The sequence below is a fragment of the Strongylocentrotus purpuratus genome, unplaced genomic scaffold (assembly GCF_000002235.5).
Source record: "Strongylocentrotus purpuratus isolate Spur 01 unplaced genomic scaffold, Spur_5.0 spur5_scaffold_4, whole genome shotgun sequence".
Taxonomy (NCBI): Eukaryota; Metazoa; Echinodermata; class Echinoidea; order Camarodonta; family Strongylocentrotidae; genus Strongylocentrotus; species Strongylocentrotus purpuratus.
Window position 1 is genome coordinate 13,722,967 of NW_022145610.1, and position 23,544 is coordinate 13,746,510.

At 37.5% G+C, this 23,544-nt stretch overlaps 1 protein-coding gene across 1 annotated transcript in view; it reads left to right on the plus strand.

The window, feature by feature from the left end:
* The window catches only part of LOC589158 (short transient receptor potential channel 5-like), a 75,083-nt gene that overhangs the window by 32,821 nt on the left and 18,718 nt on the right, over positions 1–23,544 (plus strand). The gene's annotated exons all lie outside the window — the stretch shown is intronic.

The window sequence follows — 23,544 nt, forward strand, 5'->3', positions numbered from 1 at the left end:
AAGCAACCACAAGTCTTAATGTTATTATTATCAGGTGTGTTAACAAAACTCAATACCAAAGGTTATTAGGTTTAGGATATTGCAGGAAGAAGGGATCGGGCAACATCGATACATCTACAGAAGATGTGAACACATTTCCTGCTGGTTTACTATTGAAAGGTTGAACAGGCAAAGAAAAAAAAAGGGAAAAACTCTTCAGTTTGAAAGTAGAAGGTTTTTTACTTTTAAAGGCGAACGAAAATTATTAACCTTTCTTTTGCCTGTGTTTTTGTCTGTTGATGATGACACAAAAGAAGTCACTTCAGATATGCATCATGCAATTAAATGTGGTAGATTTGTTCAACGGCAACAGTCCGCGCACCGTATAGATGTATTCAACATGATAACTAAAGACACGGGCAACGGCTTTGTACTGAGAACTCGACATATCTGCAGGTATGAATAATGTGATATCATATTAAGGTGAACAACGCTATAGAACTGGAGTCATGATCGCTGTAGGGCATGCTTAACAGGATATAGCTAGAGTCATGCGAAGAACGGTAGCGGTTCTTGGTTGCTCTATACCTTCATTTATTCAGGGAAGGGTGGAGAGAGAGAGAGAGAGAGGGGGGGAGAGAGAGAAAGAGAGAGAGCAAGGAAAGATATAGAGAGAAAATAAAGATAGACAAAGAGACATAGATAAAGAGAGGGACAAAGATAGAGAGAGGAAGAAAGAGTGCGAGAGAGAGAAAGAGAGCCATAGAGAGATGGAGAGTAAAATTTAAAAAAGAGCCCGAGGGAGAAAGAGAGCCAGGAAGAGAAGGTGAGCCAGAGAGAGAGAGAGAGAGAGAGAGAGAGAAAGATAGAGAGAGATAGAGAGATAGAGAGATTGAGTCATAGAGAGAGAGAGAGAGAAAGAGAAAGAGCTGGAAAGGGGTCCTCGAATCAGGAAGGAGCCTGCAGCAGAACTCATCCTCACTTCAAGTTCGTGTAAATCAAATATTCACTGTGCTCTAGTATTGAATTCTTGACGCCGAGAATAGACTTTCTTTCATGTTTCATCTCAGCCACAGAGCAATATCACAAAGAGCTCTGTAACGTACTTTACTCTTCATTTAAGCTGGTCGGGTACTATCAGGTGTTATATGAAGTTCGTCTTTCCACCTTAGCCCCTCTAAGCCTCCAAAGAAGTAAATTATCAAAGATTCCCAACATCATCCAGGGACCACCTGGATATGTAGTATTCGTGTCATAAATAAAACTCTTTGTGGTACTCCGATATCCTGAATTCAACCACTGAATGCCAATTTAATTTCATGGTAAGGGGGAAAAGAATCGTTCTTTATATGAATGAAAATGGTTTCAAACACTGTTTACCAATATCATGTTTTAATTATGTAGCATTATTACCAGTTTAATCGTAAAATAGAAAGTATCCATTTTCACGTTATTTCACATCAATGTTCAATAATATAGATAGGCCTCTTATATTTAAACACTACAGTCATTGAAGTGTTGTAACCATAAAATATATTACCAACAAATTTGGTTAAACATAATTGACACGGTAACATGTATTTCTTTGCTCTTTAAACTGTTGGATGAATATAGCTTATTATCATCATGAAAACAACCATGATTATAGATGCTTTGCCAAAAATAATATCAAGTAAGAAATATAATGAGAGGAAAAAAAAAAGGGAGATCAAGAGGACATTGACATGCATTTATCCTGAACTGAGGGTGAACTGTAAACTTAGCTTTTAAACTGATAGGCTAATTTATTTTAGTATCTTTGCCATCAGCGTATTCTTATCAGTATCACTGGCATTAACTATGGAGCGCCATCCACAATCAGGTGAACCGTGAATTATTCGTCTAGGGGTGTTTTTAATCGTGAAAAAACCACCTAATTAGACGGTGTATATAGGACTCATGCATGACCTGATATGACATTTACCGTGGACGAGAGTTAAACCTTTCGAAGCGGAATTAAAAGAGGTTTGGTACTTCAGGTATGACTCTTTTCCTATCTCTTCTCACTCTCTCTCTCTCTCTCTCTCTCTCTCTCTCTCTCTCTCTCTCTCTCTCTCTGTGTTTTTCTCTGTTTCTGTTTCTGTCTCTCTATCTCTTTCTCTCTCCTCTCTCTCTCTCTCTCTCTCTCTCTCTCTCTCTCTCTCTCCCTCTACTTCCCATCTCATCACGTCTCATGGCACATTCTCTCTCAAATGCTCCTCTCTTCACAAATATATTGTTCACTCTCTAGAGGCTTTAATCCCCCTCTCTTATCTCTGGTGTCCAAGTCCTCTCTCTCTCCGCTTTTATTCTTTGTCTGTCTACCTTTGCAATCAGTTTCAATCTTTCTGTATGCGTGTATCTGCCTCTCTTTCACACACACTCTCTCTTTCTCTCCCTCTCTCTCTCTCATTCTCTCTCTCTCTCTCTCTCTCTCTACCAGTGTTTTCTCATCTGCTTTTATCTGTAATTGTCTACCCTCTAACACACCACCTCCCTCTTCCTATCTCACTTTCTCGCTCTCTATGTCCCTCTCTCCCTCGATCCATCTCCGTCCTTTCATTTAGCTGTATCCCTTGGACCAATTTCATAATGTACTGTAACGCTTGCCCGGTCGGTGTCATAGACCCCGAAGTATAGCGACTGGTATTAGAAGAAGAGTCAAATGTAATACATAGGAAACGCCTGCGATAATATTTCAGTTGTACTGCGGGTTTAATCATGCGACGCTGCCCGATGATGTGGTGTCATTTGAAAGCGATTGGGGACAGAGAGAGGGGTGTAAGTGAGTGCCCCGACACCAGAGAGAAAGAGATATAAAGAGAGAGAGAGAGAGAGAGGGTGGAGAGAGAGAGGGGGAGAAAGAGGGTAATGCTTGGAGAGTGGGGAAAGGGGGAAAGAGGTATTCTGGACATAGACAAAATAAAGGAAGTGAGTGGGAAAGAAAAAAAAGGTGGTATAGACAGCGTAAGATATCTATACCTATGTAGAGGAGAGGAATGGAAAGATTGAGAGAGAGAGAGAGAGAAAGAGAGAGAGATAGAGAGAGGGGAGGAGAGAGAGAGAGAGAGAGAGAGAGAGAGAGAGAGTGGGAAAGAGAGGCAGATACACAAATAGAGAAAGATACAAAGAGAGAGAGAGAGAGAGAGAGACTGGGTAGAGAAGAATGGCAGAGGGATTGAGAAGGCTGGGAAAGAGGGCCTATAGTGGAGACAAAACATGGATGAAAAAGGCGAAATATATGAATTGAAGTGGGCGACAGGAAACGTGGGATAAAGAAATACACAAGAGTACTACGGTAATCATTCCTAACCTAATGGAATCAACTGAATGTATTTACCTCAACATAGATAGCAAAAATGATATAAGGTCCAATTGGGATTGGATTGGTCTGATGAGTTTGATAAATATGACATCAATTTGTGAGAAGAGAGAGAGAGAGGTAGAGAGAGAGAGAGTGGGCGGAGACCATGGGTATATAGAGAGAGAAAAAACAGTGGGCGTGTGGAGATTTGGTAGTTCTGTATCGAACGAAGAGAAAACAATACAAAACAGTTAATCTTGTAACACTGGGACCGAATTGTCTACCAATGTGGAAAATATGACACATTGTCATCACCTTTTCATGGTATGTACATTTTTGGCCTGAATTTGAGCTTTATTGTTTCAATATGTGATTAAATTGCATCCTTGAAATTATCATTATTATCATTGCTATCATTTTAAAAAATCATTGATTTTAATATATTCATCTATATGAAAAGGCTAAATACTTCCACTAATAAAAAGCGCATACAGCAAATTGCACTGAATTATATATACATTTGCAATAATAATATTACGTGAGAGAGGAAAGGTAGCAAATGGAAAGGGCACGTGTGCGGAGTTATTTTAATGTCAAAGGGAGTTGACGGTAGCCAGTACTGATGATACGATGATGACAATAATCTTGGTTCGGTGTGAGCCAATGAAACGCATAATTTCACTCCAATCCTTGTAGGCACTCTTCCAAGCAATCCATTCAATTTCAAATTAGTCGGGGTGTCGGGCTAACAAATGAATAGCCACCACGCCCAAGGCGAGAAATGTTTCTATTCACTTTTTGCCATCGTCAGCCTTTGAAATATTGATGAGGCTGGAAAATTTGATGTGGAAAAGCCCCTTCTCGCGTCCCGCATAACTGAGGATAACTTAATCAATTACAGAGCAGTACAGGTGATTGATTATTTTCTTCCCAGGCTCGAAATTAAATTCCCCAAGGCAGGGTTTATGTTGCGGGGAAGGCACAACATAGCACTTATTGAATGATCGCAACCGGCCAGTTTACCTTTCATATAATTACAACCACGAGGATAAGCACACACACACACACACACACACACACACACACATGAGCTTTGTTTCTTTATCAATTTATTTATCATTGCCCAATATGTGCTAATTAATTTGTTCTCAGGAGTCTAAGTGTGTCCTTTTCTTTGTTTAATTGAGAATCGAGCTATTGACGCCCCCTAAACATCTGTGCTAGTATGGCTTGCAAGAGATCATTTCTAATATATATGTAAATCGTATGCATATATGAAAGCCAAATATTTCCCTTGACGACTGTGAAACAACTTTACAAATATTTATTTGACCTTTGACCTTTGATTTGATGACTATTGTTTCCAGACTCGGCTTGAACGCTGCCTAATGAAATAAAGTATAAATTGAACTCGAAGAAAAAGAAAAGAAAGTTACATTGTTTATTGCAGTGTTGCCATGAAATTCATTTAATCTATTGATGAAGAGTAATAAACTACTAATTGAATTCAATCACGATAATGTATTTGAATTTTGTTCTAAAAGACACCATGTTCGTTAGCACGCCTTTTGTCCCAGTGTATAGGTTCATCTATACACTAATTCGTGCAAACAACAGATGACCTACAAACAAACCTCTTTACCTAATTCTTCAGCTTGAACTGACAGAATGTATATGCGATAAAAACGCGAATGCCCTCTAGTACAATTACTGCACTGTTGACTGATAATGCAGAAAATCGAAATTAATTAATCAACCTTAAAGTATTAAACTTCGAATTTTGCATTTAAATAATATTATTTTAATTCAATATGGGTTTAATTTTATATTTGATGTAGAAAGAAATCATATCCAAGTGAATATTAATATAACTATAATCAATTTCGAATAGTTGTAGTATGTGTATTAGCGTGAACATTTGTTCTACGTAATACAATGTATCAACATGTAGCTATATTTATATTGGTAATATAAGGCAGCTCTCCTTAATATGTTTAGTAATAGACTTTACGACGCAGCTTATTATGAATGACCCATAAAACAGTTAATATGGCTGCAGTATGTTTTTCGACCCGTCTTTTCCTTTTCATCCCCGCAGAAGTGCCGCTGTGAGCCACCTGGGGCAGCCCAAATTGTTTCTGGGTTTTCTCCGTGCCCTTATTATTTTGTCTGCCAAAGCCGGGAGAGAGAGAGAAAAAGATGAGGGAGAAAGAACAAGAGAGAGTGGAAGGGGAGCGGGTAGAGAGAGAGAGAGAGGGGGGGGGGCAAGTGTGTGTGTCTGTGTGAAAGGGAGAGATAGAGAAAGAGCGAGATACAGAAATAGAGAGAGGGGGAGAGTAAGAGAGAGAGAGAGAGAGAGAGAGAGAGAGAGGGGGTAGATGATGGGGAGAGAAAAAAAGAGATAGGGAGACTGAGATAATGTTTTGAATATAATAGAGAGAGAGAGGGTTGAAAGAGTGGGTGTGTGCGAGTGTGCTTGAGAGAGACACAGGGGACGAGAGAGAGAGAGAGGAGGGAGAAGAGTATTATAGAGAGAGAGAGAGAGAGAGGGGGGGGAGAGGGGTGTCTGTGTGTGAAAGAGAGAGAGAGGGGGAGGGAAAGAGGCAAACAGAGAGAGAGAGAGTCATAGTTTGGTGTACGATTCTCTCTATCACCATTATTACATTATCGCTGAGCACCCGGCATGGCAATGGTCTTAAGGAGTCTTTGCTCAGTTCAGAATAAGCCAGCTGATATGGCTATTGCTTTAAGCTTTAAAGGGGAAAGGGAGTCAATGCAGGGTAGAGGGAGGGGTGCAAAACCATACTTTAAAGATCATACCATATTAATAACGCAACGTACATAATTATGACCGGCCAAATTTTGTTTGCACCACAAGATAATTATTTATTGTTCAAAAATATATTGTTTTAATGAAAACAAATTTAACCGTACATATTAATTTGAATTTACATTTGTAACGACACTACTATATCAAAATGTTCACATTACTTTTGTGTGGTATTACATAGTCTCCAGTTAAAGATAGCCTGTTCATAAAAAGCAACATTTACCCCAAAAAACCCTTTGTATTAATATTTTCGCATGTCTCTTTAATGTGTTCTTTAAGGTAATGCTCCATTAATGCTTGTCGAATTTGGTGTAGAGACAAAACAACAACAAAAACCCCACTAGTAGCTAGCACTAACGGTGCAGAACTACAACCAAATAAAATACATATTCAGAAAACCAAAAAGACCCCCCCCCCCCCCGAAAAAACGCAATCTTTCAACGTACCTTTAACCTGTTTCATTTCTTGCCCCTTTCAATCGCTTCTGGGTTTAATTCTCTCACTGGCTTCCCGAAACGATCGAGAATGAACCCTTGCCGCGATTCCCTTATCTCTTATTTTCTCTCCGTATCGTGTTTGCCGCTCTTTATAGGGACGAAATGTCACAAGTAGCAGTCATTTCCTCGGAGAAATCACAAGTTATGAGTTTATCATCCTACCACCATGTCTCTTCCCGTGTCGACTCCCCAACGATTAATTTCAAATAAGCATTCATTTCCAAGTCTCTATTTTCAATCTCTGCATTATCAATGATTCGTGTTACATGTATGTATTAATATAAATATAGTGTCTCAACTGTCTGTTAATGACCCCTCATTTTACACCCCATCTACTCTATCTATTCACACTGGTTCTATTTACGGTGATTGTAATTAACTAATAACGTTTAAAATACTGCCCCATCCAAAGGCGTATCCACGATTAACAGAAAGGGATGGGGCAGGGGGTCATTGTTTTTGTAAACAGCAACGAATAAGCGACCAATGGGCAGATCAATATTTACAATAGCTATAACCTTTAGATTACAATTATAATATGTATTTGTTTTACCCAGGGAAGCCTAACCAGTTTCAATAGCGTTCTTCCCGAGGGCACTGCAATTATATTATGAGCCGAAACAATGTCCATATACACCTGTGTGAGAAGTGGCAAATGTAGATTAATGTGAAGCGATTGAACCACTTAAGTTCAAATCAAATTCTAACATGCATTGCTGAAATAAAGAAGTAAAAGCATGGCGTATTGTATAATTTGTTTTCCTGATAAGAAAATGGAATATAGTGGTAAAACGTAGCTAGGAAAGCTCATCATCACCACCATCATACGTTTTAGTATAATTTATGCTTGATAAGAAAGTATTCTATACGACTTTGGGTTGTAAATCATAGAGTATGATATTCAATATTATATGAAAACTTCCTATAAAAAATGTAAATGCGTTAAGGTGTGAATAAGTACATTCGAAAGTGTTGAAAAAACATATAGAACTTTTAAAGCAAAGTTATTATTGATTAATGGAAATAAATATATTAAATTGATATCGTTCAGATTAGATTAAAATCATCCAATTTAACAAAGATACATTGAAACGTTGTATATGTGTATTTAGTGGATAATTATTGGAAACCCCTTTATTCCAAAATGTACTAGGCTTTATTTCTTCATAGAACACATTCCATCATTTCCTGATATATATTTTCTAACAAGAATATCGTATAAAAATCATAATAAATGTGCGTGTCATCATCATTGTGAACATTGAACAACATTTGCATACTGGTGGTCAGGAGATATTAATAGTTTTAGGCAAGAGCAGACAACATCAAATTGGCAACACGTTATGGTGCTGCGCAGACGATATGTGCAGGGAAAGGCAATTTTGTGTCAATATTTGCTCGTGCCAACAATAACTCTAAAGCGTCCACTTGACAACGCTCCTCCGCGCTCTTGACTTCATTTTGTCTCTCTCTCGCCCAACCGCTAAAACCAATTGACGTTCACTTCACTTGTTATCAGAGATGATGTGTCCAAACTCTTTCAATGAAGAGAAGAGAGAGGGCGACGGGGTTTTCTATCACACCGTTTTCATTCTAAGGAATAGGATTACCTCACACCCCTTTGAAAGACAGATGAATCATTCTATAAGTAGGCGATCGGTTTTCTTGCCGGTGGTAGCCTGTTGTCTAGGTGTTTTTATTTCAATTCATGCTTTCCTTAGCCTTTTTCCTGCTCTTTTTCCCATTTCTGCTCTGCTGTATTCAATTAGAAGTAACATATATGCGATGAAATTGCGAAAATGTATATTGGGGGACAGAATAAGTTTCCTTAACATTTTAAAAATAGATAACTCTGGTATCAATATGTTTATGAAGGACTACTGATACAATATGCATAAAACTGACGATGTGTATAAAGGTGACGCAGTGTATCGAATGTTCAATGTTCAAAGTGACAATGTTGATATTTCTATTTGGTATTGTCTTATCTAAACCTCAATCCAATAGTGTAAACTTAATTCACCCATTCTGTACTTAGAAGGTCCTGGGCTCGAATCCCGACACGGCACTAATATCATTTGGCAATATATTAACCTGCACTTGCTATTCTCCACCCAGGTGTTAAATGGGTACCCGGTAGGATACGACCGTCATTGTTCGTCAAGTAACGCCTGGCTGGAATGCTCCCCAGGGAGTGGAGATTGTGCACACAGTGTTTGCGGGCATTCACTCAATCCAATGACGGGGTAATAGTATATTTGTAAAGCGCTTAGAGACAATTGTATTAAGCGCTATATAAAAGCTAAATATTATTATTATAATCCATAACGATTTAAGCATAATGAACAAATAATCAAAACATCGAATACAAAAACTTGTTTTATTCCCTGGCAGAGTAGCATGATACTCAGCATGATCAGTTCCAACATGCGCTCATAAAACTGTTACCCAGCTATAAAGTTTTTAAGAATTCTACCCAGCATGTGTTTTTAAATTAATCACAGAAGCTTTGAAGGCAGAGTGCGTTGAGAGATGCATCATATAAGGCCTTCAAACACGTATGATGTTGATTAAGATACCTATGGTGTATGTACACGATGCATATTTCATGTATGAATATAACACCTTGTTTGCCTTCCCTGTTAGAAAGTGATTACGGAATAACCAAGAAAGCATGTCGGAGTGGAAAAACATATTCTGGTATCTAAATTAAAACCTGGTTAAAGGAAAAGCCCTCCCTTCTCCTATTCATGAATATATTTTCACCTTCTCACCCCAGTTCGCATATTTTCTCTCCCTCATCTCTCTCAGTTTGCCTATTTTCATATTTTACTCCCTATTTCTGTCTTCGCTTAATTACTAATTTGTTGGTCTGTTTGTCCCTCCCCCTCCCCATCCCAGACGCCCATTCCCATTTCCCCCTCTCTCACACACACACTCACACATACGCACACTCGCACATGCAAACACACCCTATCCCTCCCTCTTTCATCCCTCCCCCTCTCTCTCTCTCTCTCTCTCTCTCACTCTTCCCCCCCCCCCTTTACCCTCTCTCTCTCTTTCTCATCCCTCATTTCCCCCTCTCCAGTCTCTCCCTTAAACGCCATTTCACCATCCTTTTCATTAAGTTTCTTTCTCTCTCCCTCTCTCTCTCTCTCTCTCTCCCTCCCTTTCTCTCTCTCTCTCTCTCTCTCTCTCTCTCTCTCTCTCTTTCTCTCCCTCTCTCTCTCTCTTAGACACACACTCTCTCTCTTTATCGTATACGCCCTTTATGTCTCCACTTCACTATTATGGAGGGGGCTATCTGCCCCTGTCTATCGTCAGCTTCAAGACCACGATGTAAAGCAGATCTACATTGTATATCTGATTCTTGTTATCCTAAATAAATAAATTTCAATTAAAAAAAAGATATATCTCACCCCTTACGTCCCTACATTCTTTCTCTGTCTCTCCTTCATTCCTTTCCATTCGCTTTTTTTAAATCTGCATGACATCATGCTTCTCCTATGTATGACCAGAATGAACACCTTAAAGCTCTATCTTGTTATACTCTCTTTTTGCTTTCAAAGTGTTGTGTTCTTTTGGCATGTTCCTGATTAATGAATTGATTAATGAAGAACACATATTTTCAATGCAGATTCACATAATGGAGTTTGATACGCTTGTTACAGACTTATTTTAGGCACTGTATGAGCCAACCGGAATATTGAAATACAATGGCATTGATTTTTATGTCCTCAATTTCATTTCATTTTTCAAATTATGCAGCCTCATAGCCAAGGGGAGCTTGATTTCAAATACAACGAACAATCATTCCAACAGAAATTAATTTTGACAGGAAATACCTTGGAAGACCTTTTTTCGAATCTGAACCACAAAATATTGTTTCTAGGAAAAGTTAATAAGACATGGGTCGGTTCCAATTGATATATCAGAAAGGGGAAATCAAATGAAGCTGCAAAACAAGATTTTAGCATGTCCAAAATGAATTTTTGCAGATGTACATTGCGATCTGAATTAGATCAGTCCTACTTTAACCAAAACTGATCTAATTCGGCTATTATGAATCGGGTTATTGCCCTCATTTTAATATGAGAGTAACTGATCCCTCGGAACTCATCTAACACTGCTACACCTCATTGAAATATGTGGAACAAGGACAAAAAATATCCTTCTGGACAGGCAATTTCGTGAGCCTGTATAGTGTGACCATAATTGAAACTCACTGGCTCTCCGAAGACGCTGGTCTGCTAGCTGCTACCGTGCCGCACATGCACACGCTTTTCATCAAAACTCGGATACACATCGATCACGGGGGGACCGGATATGAGATCCTCCGTGAACCGGAAGTGATCCTCCGTGCACCGGAAGAGTTGAAGCGGGTGTCCCGACAGCATGACTAAAAATCTAACGATTTTAACCCCCTTCGCCGTTGTTGCCAAACATTATACAAACTGTGTGGAGAGATGAGGAGGGTTGTCGAGCCGGACACGTGGGCGAATTGTGGTTGGGAAGTGTATCAGTTTTTTGCCCGGGTTCCTACTGTTTGTTGTCACGTGATCCCCTGTTTTCGATGCTCCCCGGTTTCCTGTACACCTCCCCTACGATTTGTATTACGCGACATGTATTTGGAGTGTCAAGGATGGTGCCACTCGGTAAACCTGCAGGCGCTGGGAATACGTAAGACTTCCTGTGAAAGTGGGGGATCATAATTACACGTCATCTTTGGATTAAATAAAAACTCTGACATTCGGATTCAAGAAAGAGAGAGAGAGAGAGAGAGAGAGAGCGCGCGCGAAAGAAAGAGAGAGAGAAAAAAAGAGACAGAGAGAATATGACTGAAAGCTTGCTGGAACTTACAAGACCGAAACAGATATGGGAAACGGGAGGAAAGTAAGGAAAAATAGAATAAGAGAGGAAGAAAGAGAAGGAGAGGGGGAGTAGGGAGTGAAGAGAGGTAAAGAGTAAAGAGTAAGAGAGGGAGCTTCGAAAAAGACAGACTCAGAGAGAAAATGATGAAATAAACCAGGGGAGGTTAAACTACAGAATAGGAAGAGAGAAAAGGAAATGTGCCTGTGCGTTTGGTGTGATGGCTTCTATAATATGTAAAATATACCGTTGTACTTATTCAGATACCTGACAAAATTCACCTTTTAAAACCCAGCACCATGCCTCCTCCTCCTCCTCCAATGTTCATGAATGCCGGCAAGATTGATAGCTTCCATATATAGACTATGAATCTAGAGACCGACCATAGATTGGATACATCCTAATTCACAAGAAGGTGAATCACCTTACACAAAATGCAATGAGTGGGCTTTCACAATATTTATTGCCGACGAATTAGCATGAACTACCCCAGACCAACATTCATACGTTGGTCTGGCGGAGCGATGGCGCCGGTTGGTTTCAGCCGTTGAGCTGAACTGGTTGCGATATTGCTGTAAATAATGTAAACGTCCTTCGCACACTTTTAATGGCATTTTAATTTGATTTAAAAGAGGTGCAATTGACATATTTCCTTGAGAAAATATAATGGCAAGGATACACATGTATATGATTTGAATTTGGTGGTGTTGTCGTTGGTGGGTTGGTGCACTCGGCGAGCGAACACACCTCGCCGAGATGCAACATCTGGAAATAGATGGGGCGGCGTTTACAATGGCAAAACTGTAAGGTAAGGATAAGCTACATCAAATGTATGCGGCGGTATCAAAATCAATATATTCGATGTGGGACCACAAAAGCGTTGGATGAATCATTCTGCTAGTTCGTTCAAAATTTAATTTTTGTTTCTATTAGAGGCAGATATTCAGCAATTACGAGCATCTAATGCATACATTACCGTTAACAAGCTTATATCGACTTTATAAATGGATCGTTATATGATATACATAAATTAGTTGCATTATCATAAATGTTTTAGTTTTAAAAAGTTATAAAACTCAAATTAGTCGAGATAAAAATGACTTGGCCAAGGCCAACGTCCAATATCAGACCATGTATCAAAATTGACTTGTTAAAAATGTATTCTGTAACGCAAGTTAACAACTGAAGGAGGTCACGAACACCATTTGTACGCTTTGGGTGCTCCACTGGTCAAACTGGATAGTTTTATGTCCATAGCCTGATAATGCCACAACATAAATGGAAACAAAAGTATTATATACATATTTATAATTTAATTGTGTATAGATATGTCCAGTTTCGGGTTTAACCAACAATGAGTGAAAAACAGTTGGTATATAAGTTTTACACATTATTCTAGATATCCCACACTGTAAAAAAGAATTTGTTCATTGGTAATTTTTACGTATTTTTTCCATGTAGAATTTACTTGAAAACATTAGTTTTGCCACTTACGCACTAAATTTAAGTCTTGCTAACTCAAACTTTCAATTTAGTAGAACATACGTGGAATATTTAAGAAAAATCAAATACATAAGAACTTTAAGTAATTTCAGCTTGTATTAATTTAGTAATTTTAACTCAAAATCTGAAATTATTCGTATTACTCAAACAATTTATGTTGATTATTCTTATCTTATTAAAGTAAGGACCGATGCAGTGCGTAATAGAAATATTTACATAATTTATGAATATTCATTAAGACCAAATTAAACTCTTTTTTAAATAAAACAATTCTTTTTTGTGATTGAATGAAAATTTAAGGACTTTAAAACATTTACTAATTCATTTAACATGGCTAAGCAAAGACAAGACAATTTTTAATTGTTACCCAGTTCAAAACAAATAAAAACTTGATATTTCAGGAAATTGTCAACCAATTTTCCTTTTAAGAAGTATATATAAAATTTGGAGCCTTTCAATATGTGTCGAATTGAAGCGCATGTAATAGTTTGTGATGGTGGTAGATATATATATATATACGGTTAAATCTGAAATAGAAGTAGTGAATGATTAGTGGATGTTACTTGTTAGATTAGATGGGTACCAAATCGTGCAATATGTAATCCTATCATAGCTTGTTTTTAATTATCTAAAATGATTACAATACTTGAATTATTTACGTTAATGTAACTCGATTTAACTGAGTACAAATTTATTCAGCAAAATAAGTAAATTCTACTTAAGATGCCGTAGGTAATATTTACTTAATAAAAATAAGGCAATTCTTTTCCTCAATTTTATTGAGTTATTTCGACTATTATTTTTTTACAGTGTATAAAAGTATGGGATCCTATAAAAAAAAAAAAAAAAGCGGTGTGTGTGAACGATCTACGGTAGATGTAAACACATCTTTAGTAGATGTGAACATACCCACGGTCTCTGAGGGAATAACAGTTGGTATATACGATTCGAACATTATTCTAGATATCTTTTACAAGTATGGAATGATTTAATGGCGGTGTGTGAACGATCTACGGTAGATGTAAACACATCATTAGTGAATATGAACACACACACGGTCACATTACCTCTATATATAAAACCCAGACACTCATTTTGATATATATATATATATATATATATATATATAGGCCTATATATACACACAGAATGTCGATCACAGTAGACCGATTAATGTTTGAACAACAGTCTTTAGTATAATCATTATGTTTTTATCAAAGCGTGAGGTTTTAATAATATTTTGTTTACCTATTAACAAAATGATAAATGCACGCAAAATCTGTATGAAAAATTAAAATTAAAACATTTGTTAGTTATTTTCGTTGATTACTCTCTAATTATCGATTTAAGAATGGAGGTTATACATTAACATTAGAAAACCGATTTTGTTTTAAATAATTATTTATATGGAGTCATTATGCATTTGAAGTGAAATGAAGTATCTTAAGGCACGCAGAACCCAAAATTCTAGTCGGCGTGAACTAATATCCAGCTCTAGAGACCTTTGTTTCTTTCAGTAAGGTAGCTACTAGTATAGCGTAGTACATGTCTTAAATGGTAATGAAATTAGTAAGGTTTATCAACAATCTCATCCTTGCACATTTAAATATCTCCGTTCATGTTATCAATTAATGATACCAGCTAATTTATACAAATATTTCAAATAGCCTTGTGCGTCAACAATTGATGTTTGCGAACATGACAATGACTAATCACGTAATCCAAATTTGATATATATTTGGTCTCACAAGGAAACAAAATATATTGCCATCATTTGTATCTCTCCCCCTATCTGACTTCTAGAGAAAGGGCAAATTGCGATAGTAATGTTCATAAAATTGTGTTTCGAGGACAATCCATTTTTGCATTCCTTCTTTCATCTCGTGTGATGCTTCTACCAGCTTTCATCGCATGCCCATACACACACCCCTAGATTGGCCTGGCACAGTTGGTTGCTATGGGCGCCCTCATCCATGACGTCACAACGCAGCTGGATGAGTGAATGCTGTTGTTTTTCGCCAGCGGCGATTACGATATTAAACTCGAAGCATGAAGGAGAAATGAAATATGGGCGGATATTAATCAGGCGTCGATTTGAGAAAAGGGGAGGGGACAAGACGAACGGGAGGGGAACATGGGTGTGGTCGGGAAAAAATAGGGTAAGGTGGGATGGACATGCAAGAGAAGTTGAAGCAAACAACAGTGTAAAAGCGATATATTAAAGCCCCACTGCACTACTTATAGCTACTTGTGCCCTCTATAAAGCAAACAATGCATAATCGGTGCCTGTTGGTCCCCCATGATCCATTCGTCTTATGTTAATTGAGAGCTGATTTGATGAGAAAACCACATGTCAGTGAACTTGCAGAAAGGTCCAATTTCTTTTGGCTGAACTAGTACTAGTATAAACGTATTGCGAAGAGCATGTTATTTTTAGAAATGATATCAACTTGTCTTGGAGATTTACTGGGAAAAGCGTCATAGCCTTTACATTTGTAAATAGAAGAACAATTACTTCTAAACACGATGGGAAACTGTTGCAAAGAAGTATATACTCTTTTAGAAACAAAATTATACTTTGTGGATTAAATATACCAAGCATTATCGCATTAAAGACAAGGACACAAACGAGCACTCACACCGTCCCAAACACTAGCAATATTAATAACGCTGCTACCAATTTTGATACAACTTACTCATGTTTTGATTTGACTTCTTACTAACCACATGCTGCGTGTATCGATGTGTATGTGTACAGTGTTCAGTGAGGCGCCGTGGGAGTTAGTCCACGATCGCTCTACCTTCAAAAGGTTACAGGGGACCAAAGTCAAGGGACCGAAAATATATCCAAATTTTTGAAGGAGGGAAAATAAAGAAGATGGGGGGAGGGGGAAATTGCATCACTTGGAAATTAATATCCGTTGATGTTGATGCCTTAATAATGCTCTAGCCCGGAAAGTGGGTCATCGTTGCTAAAGTTCGGTGGGGAGGGCAATATGGAAATTAATATAGCTTGGTGCATGCTTTTATACAACAATATTCTCACATCGAGATTACAGAGAGCACAAATTAAAAAAGCACACTTCTCTTAAAAACGCCTCTGTTATGTATTTTTTCAGAAAATTAAAAATTGTATTTTGTTAATTAAGTTTGTCATAATAGAGCGTTGTTAATCTGCTTGCGGGAAAAGGAGTAACTACAAATTAAATATTTATAAATTCCCCCCCCCCCCCTATTCCCTACCTGGCTTTGGTTCATTTTGTAAAAGGATTTGATTTGGCTAGTGATCAAGATTTATAACGTACACGTCTTTAGCTTACGTCCATTAATAGCTCAATATACAGCAATATACTTGTATGTTATGAATGAAAGAGTACGTCATGAATCTGTTTATTAAGTTACTGATGAATTACAACATGTAGGTGTGTATTAGGAAGGAATACAAAAAGGGAGCCCGGGGTAGCGTCCATGGACTGCGGTAATGTCAACATATTTCCGACAACCCCACCTACCATTTATCATTCCACCCCCCTCCCCCCCCCCCCTCTCTCTCTCTCTCTCTCTCTCTCTCTCTCTCTCTCCGTCATTGTCGTACCCCTCTTAGCTATAAGGAGTCATCTCATTTTCGTTGACCTTACACACGTAATTTTGCCTCAAGTTACGAGTTTGTTTTCCACTCATAATTCGTATCATAACATCGCTTCTTTACTATACTCGGAAGGTCACCGTATGCCGTCCTTCCCTTCAGACTTCAATTTTTTCCTTCTCTATATTACTGGCCCTCTCCCTCTCTTTCTCCCCTCTCCCTCTCTTTCTCCCCTCTCTCCCCCCCCCCCCCCCTCTCTCTCTCTATCTCTCTCTCTCTCTGTAAAACTGTATTTTTCTTTTATATATCTCTGTTTCTCCTCCCTTTCTCATTATTTTCCTCACATTCTCCATCTTTATGTTTTACTGATTCACCTAAGCTCAGTCTTTCTCTGTTTCTTTCTCTATCTCTCACCCACTTCACACTCTCCTCTCTCTCTCTCTCTCTCTCTCTCTCTCTTTCTCACTCTCTCCCCCCCCCCCCCCCTCTCTCTCTCTCTCTCTCTCTCTCTCTCTCTCTCTCTCTTTGTTTTGTTCTCTCTCTCTCTCCTTTACTCGTTCACATGATTCGGACAGAAATCAAACGCACACAAGTCGTAATTGAACTCTTCCATGCTATAATCATTACACCAATTTAATATTTTGACAACTAGTTTAAGCAATAAATTCCCAGCTAAAAATTGTTTGCAATTCTGCAAAAATGCTGTTCAAAAGATCATTCAATAAATTATTATACACCTGTTATAAGGCTCTCATTTTTCGAGTTGCGTTTGTAACAGATTCCAAGCATCGCAATTCAGGGGTAAAATATTCGCACTTTCCCTACCTCTTTGAAACGATAATGGGATGCATTATTAAGCATTCAGTAACCTGCAATCATAGACATCTGTTTTTCCACTCAAACCGTAATGCATGCAAGAAGGTTATTATACCCACAGCGTAAATAATTCCGCTCGTACACACTCTTAAAAACACTTGTCTTCTCGGTGCACGCTTAAGAGGGGGTAACTCATTCCGGTAGATAAGCCGCACGTCGTTGGTTAAGCCGCACACCAGTGGTGGATAGACCGCGCATTGGTAGACCATAAGGGAGGCTTGGCGTGTGGTAGCGGGCGAGAAAATGGGTCGATTCAAGCCCGTGCTGTGACGTGTTAATGTGTTGAATGCCACGGTCATCGACAAGCCCTCAAAGCACTTATCATCTTTACCTAGTTATCTATGGAGGAATGGTTCATATAACCAGAGATTAGAACCTAAACACGTCAAACGATAGGGAAAGAGAAACGGGAATAAGAAAAAACACATTACCGACTTTGGGGAAAAAGTTACAAAGAGATTATATTCACACAATATATACTATTAAGTGGATTTAGTGGTGGTGGTTATTTTACCTTACTGCTAGGAAAGCATAAATGCTTGTTAGTAAGCAATCAGAGGACCGACCGTTTTAGGTCCTCTCCGAGGGACCATATATTGATATAGAGAGGGATGGACCAGAGAGAGAGACAGAGAGACCGAAGGAGTATGGGGTACAGAAAGTGAGAGGTAGAGAGAAAGAGAGAGAGAGAGAGAGAGAGAAGAAGAAAAAGCGGGGGAGGGCGACTATAACGTTGCAAATAGCGAGAGAGATAGATAAGATGGCGTCTTTCGAAACAGAAAACCTGTTTTCTCATTCTAAATATTCTAGCACCCAAAACATAATTGAAAATATCCTTTCGAGCCTATCACTTAATGAGAACCTTAAGTAAATTGTTACACGGTCTAATGCCTATATTCAAATATTCATACTGTTATCAAGGGTTTGTTTGGCAGGCTGCATAAAGCTAGGCCATGGCCAATGCCGAACAAATTAATTAATATGTTCTTAAATATGTAAACAGGAAGCAAGGCGTCATTGACAGAGGGAGATAAACAACAATAATTATGATGATGATAAAGTCATTGATATAGCGCTCTAATACATATGAAACGGTTCCATACTGCTTGAGAGGGAGAGAGAGAGAGAAAGAGAGAGAGAGAGAGAGAGAGAGAGAGAGAGAGAGAGAGAGGAGGAGGATGGGTAATTTGCTGAAATACTTTAAAAGAATATAAAAATAAAAATAGCTTTGACAAAACTAAAATGCATTCGAAATAAACAGAAAAATTCCATCAAATACGCCAAAAGGAAAGGGAAATGTGAAAGTGAGAGATAGACAGTGAAAGAAAGAAAGAGAGACAGAGCAAGGAAGAGAGTAGGAGAGAGAGAGGGGAGAGAGAGAGAGAGAGAGAGAGAGAGAGGGGCATAAAGAGAGACACACACACGGAGAGAGAGGAAAAAAGAAGAAGAAGGGAAGAGAAAGATAAAGAGAGAGAGAGAGAGACAGAGACAGAGACAGAGAGAAAGAAAGAGAAAGAAGGGAATAAAGAGAGAGGGAGATAGAGAGAGAGATGGGGCAAGGACGAAAGGGTAGAAGAGAAAGAGAGAGAGAAAGAGAGACAGAGAAAAGGAGAAGGGAATAGAGAGAGAGAGAGAGAGAGAGAGAGAGAGAGAGAGATACAGAAAGAGTGATGAGAGAGCTATAGCAAGGGGAGAAGAGGTAGAGGGAAATCAGAAGTAGGGTTGATTGTTTAAACAAATAACCAGCGGGAGATGGGGACACGTCACGGAGTGTTCCCCAGTGTCCCAACAAGATCGAAGCACTGCTGCTTTGCCTTTTCAAGAAAAAAACCCATCTCATCGATTGGCACCTATGAAATTTCACTTTATGCGTCAGAAGAAGTCTACACGACATCTCCTTAAAATCTCATTTTTTGCAGACATTCTAGAAGATACAGTTAGACCGTGATTTTTGAGGTGCTGAAATAACAATTACAGACATTTTGAAGGACGGCGGTGTAATAATATACCCTTCATATACTGTACTGTTCCCATGTCAACTGACATTATCATTTCTACCATTGGTTTCAAAAGCACTACTATTGATAACCGTAGAAAAACCAGTAGTGGGTGTGCATTGTGTTACATTGTACGATTTCAAAATCAGATAGTAAACCTTCAATTCAATGCAATATATCTTACAAAACAAAATTAATCTATTTGCTTTCTATACAAACGCGACGTTCAATAATGAAAACGCTGTTTCTATATGAATGTGAATATGAAACTATTAAACACGTGTATTTTGTCCTTGATTGAATAGTCATTATGATATACCTTTCAGCCTTGGATTTTTGAAATGGTAAACAAAGCGAAAAGCGATTGAATGATTAAAGTATATATGTTTAAATTGATGCATTTATCACAATGACTAAAAGGCCATCAAGGACAACATAAAGGTATTAAGTGGTTATCATAATACTATTTAATTTAAATAGTACCCGGAGGTTTCCATGATGTATATTAAAGATAAAGGCAGAATAATCGTTGATACGGCAATGAATCAGCAATTAACAATAACATCAATACCTATTATAATATTAAACATTAAATATGAGCATTCATAATATTCTGCGTGCCTTACCTCATTATAAGAATGATTTGTATTGGTGTACGTGCTGTGGGTGTTGCTGCCGTGGTGTACATGTCATTTATAATATAATCATAATTTTAATAAAATTACAAATCCTGGAAAACTCTGTTTTTTTCATACACAAAATCTTTGAGTTTTTGAGTCTTCGAGGTTTTTAAAAGTTGTGTTTGTTTGTTGTGTGTGGGGGGGAGGGGGAGGGGTGGTTTACTCGTGGAATCACCAAGCACGTTTGCATGAAGAAAAGGTCGGAGTAACAATACATTTATATTTTATATTCACTTTCAAGTATACAACCATCAGACAATTATTGTAGGAATTTGCAATATACATCAGGTGAATATTTTAACTAAATTGAATTCATGATATGTGTACGAGCTACAAGGGGAGATAAAAAGTAGAAATAGCACATCCAAATTATGAAATGAAAAAGGGGTAAGTCAAGTCAAAAATATAAGAAATATAACAAATATAAAAAAGAGAGGGGACGAAATGAAATCAATTAAATGCGTAGGCAGGAAGGGTGTAAGTATGGATAAATAGCAGATTGAAATCATTGACATACAATCATTTTTTTTTTCAACTCAGTGTAGAAAAAGTAAATATGGCAAAGCAAAAGTGAAACAAATGAAAACAAATATCATTAACGCCAGGAAATCATAACAATTTCGTAGAAAATAAGAGCATAGAGTGTGCTGGAATCATCGAAAACAGAATGAGATGCAAAAGGAAAAAACGAATCTCTCATTACTCCTAAACAGTGGAAATGTCACAGTAATGAACATGTACTATATTATAATTGTTTGAGTGTTTCATTTGAGCTTTGAAATATCAATGTTTATATTGAATTTCCATCTACATAAACCAAGCCCCGCCAAAATTAAGTCCATGCACTAAATCTAGAACATCAGTTCAATACTCATATGCTTATATTTCTTGTTTGATAAGATATTTTTTCGAATAACTACTAAAGACGTGATATACTGAACATTCGTAAAAGGAAAGTAAAAATCCAACAAAATTGGGGCTGTGTTTGTTTTCCCGTCCATTTCGTGTAAAATGTATGAAGTGGATTTAAGAGTACCTGAAGGGTGATAGCCTTTTGTAAATGCCAACAATAATTCTTGTTGTTTTATGTTCTTATACCAACATATATTTGGTTACTCATGAATGGCAGGATACCTACCGGGTTACTGAAATTAAAACTCAGTACGGTTGATAACATTTAAAGGAATAAAAGGTATACAACAAAAATACCCCAATACTGTATTAATTAATTCCCCATGTCGAAGTACACGCGGTTACCATAAATTCATTTCAACTTTTCTTTTGTATAGGTGATGCTGATGGAATTAAAAACGAAATTTTTGTTGATAGTGTCCCTTAAATGAATCAGTTTTTGTGAGAAATATAAGCAAAATAACCATAAAGCCTCACTCTGCTCGTTCATAATTATGTTATTATTTTTACAGCATTTTGACCAGTATTAACGGATTGCTCCCTTTTTGCTTTCGTCGTCACGTAATTACATTAAATAACCATGAACGGCAGCGCTTTAGTGTATTTTGAAGGTCACTTCACAGAAGAAATCTGATAATATTATTGATAATTAATCCATTATTCAGTGTTATCTGTAAATGTTTTGGAGCACACGCTGACATACCCAATTAGGCCTGTGTATCCGGTTTACGCTTAACTAATTTATGATGCGTTCGCTGGATACAGTCAGAATAGCAGATACGTTGTTGTTTGAAAGCAGTATTCTGAGTAGAAAGTACTTTGTATGTGTATTGCCTCCCTTCTCGTATATTATGCATAAGTCCATGACGTCTCATATTAAAATTGGATGAAAAATACTATTTTTGACATTTATGAAAACTTTAGTAGGGAATAGAGAAATAAAAAGATTTGTGTGACATTGTGACAATTACATTTCAAAATTATAGTGTCACATGTATGCCTGTGTGTTTTAATTTATTAGCAAATTTTCTGAGTAGCCTACGCATTTACCTGTGAAGCATTTCCCCTAAGAAATAAGCCCCCCCCCCCAAAAAAAAAGGAGGTTAGGGGGTTCATGTTTATTTTGTATTTTTCGTGAGTCAGAGGGCTTGAAGGAAATGTATTTTGATATTAAACATTATTTTATTAGAGTAATATATTTTGTTTATAGGTGGACATGTTAGAAGGATAAAACGGAAAATAAGATTTTAAAGTCTTTGTCATCTAAAAGGTAGCTTAGCTCGTTAAAAACTTTCCCCAACACTATTTTGGATGTCGGTGTATTATCTTGAGAATTATTATTATGGGGATGGATGAACAAGTTGAACCTATGACATTTACAATGATAAGCGAGCTGATCAGGAGTGTAAGAGAGTTTGTAGGGAGGATGAGATTCTAATGGAATGGGAGCAGAGTGCCGTTTGGGAGGTGGTTGCATGCATGCGTGGAGGACGCGATGTTCTGTCATCTCAAACTCGGGGAGTGATGCAGAGGAGTCTGATGGGAGAAAACTCACCTCACCCTCTCCGTTTCACACGTATTTCTATTTTGTATTTATTTATTTCTTTTGCAAATTAATTTAATATTATGTTTACCTTGATAGCGGCCTCATTTACCTGCAAAAGTCGATCCTTATAGGTTCTGGCCCATTATGTATTCCGTATTTATGATTTGTAAAGAAACAAATTACGATTCCAAATAAAATGAATTAAATTGAATAAACAGATACATTTCAGATATTAGGTGATTATGAATTAAGAACACGAAAAAGGGAAATTGATATCGTAGCGTCTTTAATAATGACATTAATTGCATGCTTCTTCGAAGATCGCAACATTTTTTTTTTATTGACAACTACGTTGTTTAAACTTACATTGCGAACGTAATATTTTTTTTAAATCCCTATCCTTCAACTCTATACAACGTTTACTGTTGACTCTTTTATGAATAAACAAATATAAGGGTTCAAAATCTTTCCCACACTTTCCCCCTTTTCAACTTTGCAAACAGCTATACAAATGTGTAGAAAGAAGAGAAGGATAAAGAGAGCGAGACAGATAGAGAGAGAGAGAGAGAGAGAGGGAGAGAAAAGAGAGAGGGAGAGACACGTGACAATTACATTTTTGAATGTGTATTGAAGCTTAAAACTGTACGTAAAAACATAAAATGTCATTCAAGGCAAAAAGGACACAATTAACATCACTGATTATTAAAAGTAAACGTTTTGGAACTATAACCAGGCATAGTTTGAATTAGAATGTCATCATTATATCTCCCTAACAATAAATAATAATACCTTTTTTTTTTAAAGATAATCGGGAACGACAGAAAAGGGTAAAAGAAAGAACACGTGCCCAGTGGAGTACACACATAGAGATAACAAAGATAGATTGGACCGTTATTCCAGCATGGTATAGTTCAACACAGCGGAGTGACGTATACGTTGTGACCCGG